Source organism: Silene latifolia, chromosome X (assembly GCF_048544455.1).
Source record: "Silene latifolia isolate original U9 population chromosome X, ASM4854445v1, whole genome shotgun sequence".
NCBI classification, from domain to species: domain Eukaryota; kingdom Viridiplantae; phylum Streptophyta; class Magnoliopsida; order Caryophyllales; family Caryophyllaceae; genus Silene; species Silene latifolia.
Window position 1 is genome coordinate 21187016 of NC_133537.1, and position 10457 is coordinate 21197472.

At 32.2% G+C, this 10457-nt stretch overlaps 1 long non-coding RNA gene across 1 annotated transcript; it reads left to right on the top strand.

Moving 5' to 3' along the window:
- The first annotated feature begins 2637 nt into the window (after window positions 1–2637).
- LOC141621280 (uncharacterized) lies at window positions 2638–7867 on the top strand. The gene is made up of 4 exons (XR_012532190.1): window positions 2638–2867; window positions 3656–4002; window positions 5808–5864; window positions 7641–7867. It is a non-coding gene; the product is annotated as an uncharacterized LOC141621280 (long non-coding RNA).
- Window positions 7868–10457: the final 2590 nt, after the last annotated feature.

Below are 10457 nucleotides of genomic sequence, written 5' to 3' on the forward strand. Positions count from 1 at the left end.
TTCAAATTTTAAGTTGTATTTTCAAATTTGATTTGTCCTAAGATTTTATGTAAAATTTTGTACATTTTCTCTTGTAATAATTCGACATTGGTGAATGCTAGGACTTACTATTAAAGACGTCTAATGATTAGTTTGGTACTTGCTAATGTTTGATTTTGAGATTTGGTTTTTCAAATGTTGACTTGCTTTTATCTTGGACAATAGAATTCTTGTTCGCGACATGTATTCTTCCGTTCCATGGGATGAGCCAAGTAATTTTTAATACATCGATTATGAAAACTGGTTTAAAGAAAATGGTTTTGAGGTGATTTAAAAGAAAATCTTTATTCTTTTAAGTAATGTTTTTCTACTTCCAGTTTCAAGGACGAAACTTTTTTTTTAGTGGGGGGAGATTGTAACACCCGCCATTTTTCTAATTTGATTTCGTAATCGTATTTCATTTTCGATTACAATTTAATCGGTTTGACTCGGAATTTGTTCGAGTAATTCCTTTTTCCTCCCTTTGAATCCTCGAAATCCTTTATATATCGAATATTCTTTATTTCTCGAGATTTATTAGTAATTCTATTTGTTACCGCCTTGTTTTATTTGATCATTTGATTCGTATTCTCTCTATTCCGAGTTATTTCGTTGGACTTTGGAATTTACTTTTATCGAATTCCTTTTCATTCTTGTTAATTTTTTAATCTCATATATTTTATTTTTATGAGATTTATTTTAATTCGTTAATTTACGGTTTTGATTTAATTATTTAATTAATTCCGTTTGTAGTCGATTTTTAGTCCAATTTCTTAAAAGGACCGACTTTTATTTTTATTGATCATTTAAGACTACAATTTTCGAGAATGTGGACTTTGGCACGTCCAAATTTCACGTGTGATATTGTGATTATATCACATGTTTTTTTTTTATTAGTCTTTCATATTGTAATGGTGGCAAAAATCAAGCATTAATATCCTTTCCATTTTACATATTGTGACTGGATCATTTGAGGAAACAATCTCGTTGTTTTCCCTTGCATGCACCGAGTATTTGGAGTAAATACTAGAGCTATCTTTCTTTTTGTTCATTTAACTTGTCATTCCATATCATTCTCATTCATCTCCTTTACAAAAAAAAATAAGAAAGAAATCTCTCACCCTCTTTTTCTCTTTGAACCGTGACTACCAAGCCTTCAAACAAGAATTGTTCGTCAATTTTTGTACTCTAATCCATCCAACACTCACCATATTTCCAGGGTAAGACTATTACTCTTTAATCCCTTCTTTTAATTAACGTTTTATATGGTTTTCACCATATATTCATAATGTTTTTGTAGGTTACAAAGGAGATCCACAAAAGGGTGAATAAATTATTGTCTCGGACCGCGAATAAGGTAACGCGTGATGGCTGACTCGATATTTCATTAAGTGAATTGAGTAGTTGCATGTATTATACTTGTTTTAATGTTTTTATATGATTTTAATGACTTTGTATATGTCGAAAATATGAACGAATGATCTATTATTTTAAGGTTTTTATTTCTAATTCATAACATGTGATTTTACTATATTTATCATGTTCAAGTTTATTAAAAATGAAATTATTATGTTATTGATATTATCGTTACTACTTTGACCGATTGGATTTATTTTTATAAATCAATTATGAAAATGTTAAAAAGTTTATATTCCGATGTTATAAGATTTTGTGCAAAATAGTATTGGCCGAGACTATATTGTAGTTTTTGCGTTGAAATTTCCTTATTGTTCTTTATTATTGACTTCAATAAAGTTTCAGCAACTTTTAGAATCTGTCCGTCATCTTGTTGGATTTATTTCCCCTTGATAAATTGACCATCTTCTAAAATGTTGGAAAGAGACTCATATTTATTTTAAGTCTAGAGTGTACCTGTAAAATTTCATAATTTTTGTACATGTCATTTGTTTACAATAAAATGTTTATGAACAGTATTTGAAATACTCGCGAAATAGACAGTAGCTCAAAGATTATTTCGAAAACCAATTTTATCCTTTGAAAATATTATGGGTCTTTTTGGTACATAAACTTTGAAGAGTATAGATAATTTTAGAATTTTACTTTGCTCAAAAAAGATTTGTTAAACCTGTTTTATAGACCGATACATTTTGTGCGTCGATTTCTGTCAGACTTTAAAGATCAGTTTATAAACCCCTGTTTACTTCACAAAAGTCGTAGCTAAGTGTCTTAGAAATCTAACCATGTTAGCCTTGCATCATTTCGATTTTTCTATAATTAGTTATGATTTTTATACCAGGACTGAAAATCTGTAAACTTGGTTTGTTAAAGTTTTTGACTATTTTGGTCCTATGCCTTTCTCCAATTAATTTGGATTCCCATTTTAAGCATCTCCTTATAGATTATTAGGACTTTCAAATAATAAATTATGATATATGTCTCCATGCCTATTAATAACTATTTTGATATAATACTAAGTTTAACGGTTTACTATTTCGAATAATTACTATTTTTATGGATTTTCTATTTTAAGAAAGTTTCCATTTTTTCAAAGTTACTATTACAAAAGTTACTATTTTTGGAAACTTACCATGTTTAGAAAGTTGCCTTTTTAGGAAAGTTTCCTTTTAAAGAATTTGGATAACGTATAACATTTGAATTGAGTTTGAATAACTTTTTGAATAAGTAAGGTGTAAGTCTAGAATAATAAGCTTAGGTATCTTGGACATGCTTTAAAGGTAGCCTCTGAGCCGGATACTTATTTGTTGTGTCTTGGACATACTTTAAAGGTAGCCTCTGAGCCAGATACTTGTGTGTCGTGCCTTGGACATGCTTTAAAGGTAGCCTCTGAGCCGGATACTTGTTTGTCGTGTCTTGGACAAGCTTTAAAGGTAGCCTCTGAGCCGGACACTTGGATTTATTTGCAACTCTTAGTTTTAGAAGCTATTTTCCACATGAAGAATTGAGATGTTGGTTTAGTCTGTTTACTCTATCACTTGATTAATGAGTTACATTTATAATTTATCACGTTTTTATGTATGTTGATATATTAATGTTTTAAGTTTTCAATTACTTTGATATATTAGCAATACTTGTTCATCTTGATGAAATATGGCTGGGAGAACGCCTGAATTACTCCCCACTGATTGTGGCTGTTATGTTTATAACATGACAGGTATTGGTTTGCTGGGATTCGAGTGTGAGCTAGCGAGTGGTCATTCGGGACCTACTCTTTGTTTAGATAGCTATGTTAGAACCTTTTATTATGTTGGTTTTTATTTAGACCTTGTTTTATACACGTGTCAAGTTGTAGTTATTACTTTTAGTACTGCTATTTCGAGACTTACCATTTCGGGAAACTTTTTACCCGAGGATTAATTATATTAATTTGTGTTTTTATTTTTTTCACATAGCTTTTCATTGTGTATTTAATCCCATTCGACATTGTTTCCGCCACTGTTTTGCACTAGATTTTATAGGGGATTACAGTTGGTATCAGAGCATCACTGCTCCCGACGCTCACACTTTGATCTTTAGACAAAAGACTAATAAGTGACTTGACAGTTAAAATGACTTAATGAGAGATTGATAGAAACAAATAAGGACTTGTTTGTTAGTCTATGTGTTCTTGTAACTTGATGGCTAGCATTGACTTTGTATTATTATTCCTTTACCGAAGACGAAAGGAAGAGGTCGCGCACATGCCGCTGCTTCCAAGAAACCGTTCCAAGATAGTGTTGGATTTAAGATGACGCATACTGCTCCTCATCATGGCGTGAAGAGAGGATTGTTCTGTTTTCACTGCCGCATGCCGATCCATCCAGGATTTATCTGCTTAGGAGTTGCCCTTATTTGCTACAACTGTAAAGAACCTGGACACAAATCTTATCAATGCCCAAAGAAGAAAGCTACTGAAGCATCTACTACAAAGGCAACCGTGTTTACTGTTGTGAAGACTGGTGCTGCTGCTCGACCTAAGGGTCATATATTCGTGATGAGCCGTGCTGAGGCCGAGGCCAATTTCTGGTATATATTCAATTTCTAGTCTTTGCGCTTTTGTTATTTTCGACATAAGTGCATCTATATCTACCACCTTTTATAGTTCCGTTTCAAAAGCTTCCTTGTTTCTTGTCAAGTCGAACCTATACCTTTTATCCTTGAGAGAGCTTTGTATGACTCTTGAATCTGTCCTGCCCTTTTCTCCTTTCGAGCATATGATTGTTCCAGTTTCTGTCGATTACTTGACCCTTACTTAAAGTAAAAAACTTTCGGTTTCATTTATTGTTAATCATTGTTTGATAAATTCCATTTTACACAAAAATGTTTTGACATCTGTAAAAAAAAAAAATTGATTATATTGGAAATTTTTGTATTGTGATTACAAAACTTTAAATCTCACTTTTGATTTACTCTTGGTTAGTATTTAAATTTGGTTTTGTTTCGAAATTGCTTAAAACTTGTTTGTAAATGTTTCAGAATTGTTTCAAATATTCAGATGCCACGAAAAACTTTCAAATTTTAAGTTGTATTTTCAAATTTGATTTGTCCTAAGATTTTATGTAAAATTTTGTACATTTTCTCTTGTAATAATTCGACATTGGTGAATGTTAGGACTTACTATTAAAGACGTCTAATGATTAGTTTGGTACTTGCTAATGTTTGATTTTGAGATTTGGTTTTTCAAATGTTGACTTGCTTTTATCTTGGACAATAGAATTCTTGTTCGCGACATGTATTCTTCCGTTCCATGGGATGAGCCAAGTAATTTTTAATACATCGATTATGAAAACTGGTTTAAAGAAAATGGTTTTGAGGTGATTTAAAAGAAAATCTTTATTCTTTTAAGTAATGTTTTTCTACTTCCAGTTTCAAGGACGAAACTTTTTTTTTTTAGTGGGGGGAGATTGTAACACCCGCCATTTTTCTAATTTGATTTCGTAATCGTATTTCATTTTCGATTACAATTTAACTAGTTTGACTCGGAATTTGTTCCTGAGTAATTCCTTTTTTTCCTCCCTTTGAATCCTCGAAATCCTTTATATATCGAATATTCTTTATTTCTCGAGATTTATTAGTAATTCTATTTGTTACCGCCATGTTTTATTTGATCATTTGATTCGTATTCTCTCTATTCCGAGTTATTTCGTTGGACTTTGGAATTTACTTTTATCGAATTCCTTTTCATTCTTGTTAATTTTTTAATCTCATATATTTTATTTTTATGAGATTTATTTTAATTCGTTAATTTACGGTTTTGATTTAATTATTTAATTAATTCCGTTTGTAGTCGATTTTTAGTCCAATTTCTTAAAAGGACCGACTTTTATTTTTATTGATCATTTAAGACTACAATTTTCGAGAATGTGGACTTTGGCACGTCCAAATTTCACGTGTGATATTGTGATTATATCACATCTTTTTTTTTATTAGTCTTTCATATTGTAATGGTGGCAAAAATCAAGCATTAATATCGTTTCCATTTTACATATTGTGACTGGATCATTTGAGGAAACAATCTCGTTGTTTTCCCTTGCATGCACCGAGTATTTGGCGTAAATACTAGAGCTATCTTTCTTTTTGTTCATTTAACTTGTCATTCCATATCATTCTCATTCATCTCCTTTACAAAAAAATAAGAAAGAAATCTCTCACCCTCTTTTTCTCTTTGAACCGTGACTACCAAGCCTTCAAACAAGAATTGTTCGTCAATTTTTGTACTCTAATCCATCCAACACTCGCCATATTTCCAGGGTAAGACTATTACTCTTTAATCCCTTCTTTTAATTAACGTTTTATATGGTTTTCACCATATATTCATAATGTTTTTGTAGGTTACAAAGGAGATCCACAAAAGGGTGAATAAATTATTGTCTCGGACCGCGAATAAGGTAACGCGTGATGGCTGACTCGATATTTCATTAAGTGAATTGAGTAGTTGCATGTATTATACTTGTTTTAATGTTTTTATATGATTTTAATGACTTTGTATATGTCGAAAATATGAACGAATGATCTATTATTTTAAGGTTTTTATTTCTAATTCATAACATGTGATTTTACTATATTTATCATGTTCAAGTTTATTAAAAATGAAATTATTATGTTATTGATATTATCGTTACTACTTTGACCGATTGGATTTATTTTTATAAATCAATTATGAAAATGTTAAAAAGTTTATATTCCGATGTTATAAGATTTTGTGCAAAATAGTATTGGCCGAGACTATATTGTAGTTTTTGCGTTGAAATTTCCTTATTGTTCTTTATTATTGACTTCAATAAAGTTTCAGCAACTTTTAGAATCTGTCCGTCATCTTGTTGGATTTATTTCCCCTTGATAAATTGACCATCTTCTAAAATGTTGGAAAGAGACTCATATTTATTTTAAGTCTAGAGTGTACCTGTAAAATTTCATAATTTTTGTACATGTCATTTGTTTACAATAAAATGTTTATGAACAGGGCGCTGAAATACTCGCGAAATAGACAGTAGCTCAAAGATTATTTCGAAAACCAATTTTATCCTTTGAAAATACTATGGGTCTTTTTGGTACATAAACTTTGAAGAGTATAGATAATTTTAGAATTTTACTTTGCTCAAAAAAGATTTGTTAAACCTGTTTTATAGACCGATACATTTTGTGCGTCGATTTCTGTCAGACTTTAAAGATCAGTTTATAAACCCCTGTTTACTTCACAAAAGTCGTAGCTAAGTGTCTTAGAAATCTAACCATGTTAGCCTTGCATCATTTCGATTTTTCTATAATTAGTTATGATTTTTATACCAGGACTGAAAATCTGTAAACTTGGTTTGTTAAAGTTTTTGACTATTTTGGTCCTATGCCTTTCTCCAATTAATTTGGATTCCCATTTTAAGCATCTCCTTATAGATTATTAGGACTTTCAAATAATAAATTATGATATATGTCTCCATGCCTATTAATAACTATTTTGATATAATACTTAGTTTAACGGTTTACTATTTCGAATAATTACTATTTTTATGGATTTTCTATTTTAAGAAAGTTTCCATTTTTTCAAAGTTACTATTACAAAAGTTACTATTTTTGGAAACTTACCATGTTTAGAAAGTTGCCTTTTTAGGAAAGTTTCCTTTTAAAGAATTTGGATAACGTATAACATTTGAATTGAGTTTGAATAACTTTTTGAATAAGTAAGGTGTAAGTCTAGAATAATAAGCTTAGGTATCTTGGACATGCTTTAAAGGTAGCCTCTGAGCCGGATACTTATTTGTTGTGTCTTGGACATACTTTAAAGGTAGCCTCTGAGCCAGATACTTGTGTGTCGTGCCTTGGACATGCTTTAAAGGTAGCCTCGAGTAGGATACTTGTTTGTCGTGTCTTGGACAAGCTTTAAAGGTAGCCTCTGAGCCGGACACTTGGATTTATTTGCAACTCTTAGTTTTAGAATCTATTTTCCACATGAAGAATTGAGATGTTGGTTTAGTCTGTTTACTCTATCACTTGATTAATGAGTTACATTTATAATTTATCACGTTTTTATGTATGTTGATATATTAATGTTTTAAGTTTTCAATTACTTTGATATATTAGCAATACTTGTTCATCTTGATGAAATATGGCTGGGAGAACGCCTGAGTTACTCCCCACTGATTGTGGCTGTTATGTTTATAACATGACAGGTATTGGTTTGCTGGGATTCGAGTGTGAGCTAGCGAGTGGTCATTCAGGACCTACTCTTTGTTTAGATAGCAATGTTAGAACCTTTTATTATGTTGGTTTTTATTTAGACCTTGTTTTATACAAGTGTCAAGTTGTAGTTATTACTTTTAGTACTGCTATTTCGAGACTTACCATTTCGGGAAACTTTTTACCCGAGGATTAATTATATTAATCTGTGTTTTTATTTTTTTCACATAGCTTTTCATTGTGTATTTAATCCCATTCGACATTGTTTCCGCCACTGTTTTGCACTAGATTTTATAGGGGATTACAGTTGGTATCAGAGCATCACTGCTCCCGACGCTCACACTTTGATCTTTAGACAAAAGACTAATAAGTGACTTGACAGTTAAAATGACTTAATGAGAGATGGGTATAAAAAAATCAGGACTTACTTGTTAGTTTATGTGTTCTTGTAACTTGATGGCTAGCATTGACTTTGTATTATATTTCCTTTACCGAAGACGAAAGGAAGAGGTCGTGCACATGCCGCTGCTCCCAAGAAACCATTCCAAGGAAGGGTTGGATTTAAGATGACGCATACTGCTCCTCATCATGGCGTGAAGAGAGGATTACATCTTTCCAAGAAACCGTTCCAAGGAAGTGTTGGATTCGACAGTGTTTCCGCCACTGTTTTGCACTAGATTTTATAGGGGATTACATCTTTCCACACACTTTCATATATGTTTTAGTCTTAGTTTTAGAATAGAATGTAGGATAGATTTCCTTTATGTTATTTACAAGGGGTTACAAGATCTAAAAAAAGAGACTAAACAAACACTAATAAAGGCAAAGAGGAAGGGAATGAAATAAATTAGGAAAATTTTCATTTCGATGCCCTGAGATTTGGGAAAATTCCACTTTAATGTCCCAAGGTTTGCATAATTCCACTTTGCGGTCTTGAGGTTTTGACTATAATAAGTCCATTTTACATACATTTTGACCCCCTATTTTAGCTCGGTTAATTTGATTATTGCACTTATATTAATGTGTTCATGAGCTAATTCTGTGTTCTAGTTGTGTTTATTTGTTTTCATTGCATTTTGTAGGAAATTAAGCTCTTAGTAGTTTTTTCCCGTCAAAGTAGCAAGCACATAAGTTCACGAGGTTAAAACAACTAAGCATGACCTCAGAAGGGTATTTTGGTAATTTCCAAGCCCGAGTAAGAAGTATGAAGCTTGAGTTGATATGCAAAATGATCATACAAAATATAAGCCCAAGTAAAGTACAAGTGATCAAGTGTCCATGCAAGTTTAGGATTCCAAATTATACATTCAACCGGAGAAATTAAGGAGCATTAAGACTAAACATTGGATTCTCTATACAATTAAATACGGAAATTAAAGAAAATGACTAGAACATCACGACTCCGATCGGGGTGTGGTGTCCCCGATCGGGTCTAGCCCTTTTCATCCTATTTCCGTTACTCCTCTTATTCCTATATAAAGGGCGTTGATCGACACTTCTTAGACACTTCTTACACCTCTTTTCACACACTTTCATATATGTTTTAGTCTTAGTTTTAGAATAGAATGTAGGTTAGATTTCCTTTATGTTATTTACATTTCCTTAAGCATTTCAATATTGTATTACAATTTTCATTCAAGCATTTGTTCTTCAATTCCAAGTTTCCTGTCCAATTATTAAGGTAGTTCTATTTCTTGTATCTTTCTTTTATCTCCCTTGTCATTTCAATTATCAATTAGTTATTATGATCACTTTATCATTTGTCATTAGTTTAATTTACATTAGGCAAGAGTAGTTAAAATTGTCTTGGGAATAAGGGAAACCATGCATAAGTAATTCTTGCAATTGTTGGATTAGGATGTCATAATATCGTTTCATTGTTTCTTTCACATGTTTGCATTGTATTGTTAGTCTTTGATTGTTGGCCACTATCTTAGACTAAATTCGTTAATTCGCGTTTATAAGTCGAGAGGCACGAAATTGTATTAGACTAAACATGTGTTAGTAGGACGACCTAGTCATAACGAGAGTTCTCTAGGACCCGGCCTATGGTTAACAATAAGGCCGAGAGGTGGTTGTCTTTAAGCCTAAACAATTAACAGTTTTATCAACTCATTTGTTTAACTTTAGCATTTACATAATTTGCATGTGTGACCCGACCTCCCTAGACTATTCCTTTATTATTGTTTTATCACAAGTTTACCAACCAAATCAAGGAATCATACATTTACCGACCTTGATAGAATTCACCCCATAACAACTTATATAGCAACTCCCGTCTCCTTGTGTTCAAACCCTCTTACTACATTCATTTGTGTCTAGGGTATTTATCATTGATTAGGTTGCGACATCCTATCAAATTTTGGCGCCGTTGCCGGGGGAGCACGGTTTTATTTGCTAATTAGTTGTTGAATTTTATCTTGTTTTATTTGTCTCGAAAAACACTTGTTCCTTGAGATATTATCAGGGTTTCTTTGTAGTTTTAGTGCCTATTTTGTAGGTAATAAAGCATGTCCTTTCATAATGAATGGCGGATTCGTCCCACAACTCAAAGATGAGCCTTTTCATGACTATCTTGCCCGGTTCTACTATTTTTGCGATAGTCTCATCTCCCTTGGACATGTCCTTGATGGGGATTACTTGGGTGATTTCGTGCTTGATAGCATGGATTTGGAGACCCGAGAAATGGCTCTAAACTTGAGTAATGGGGGTGTCTACTACATGATCAGGCCCAAACTTTGGAATTTCTTAGATTTCATGGCTAGCCAAGCTCAATTACGGGAGGTATCACGCCAATACAATGTGTGACA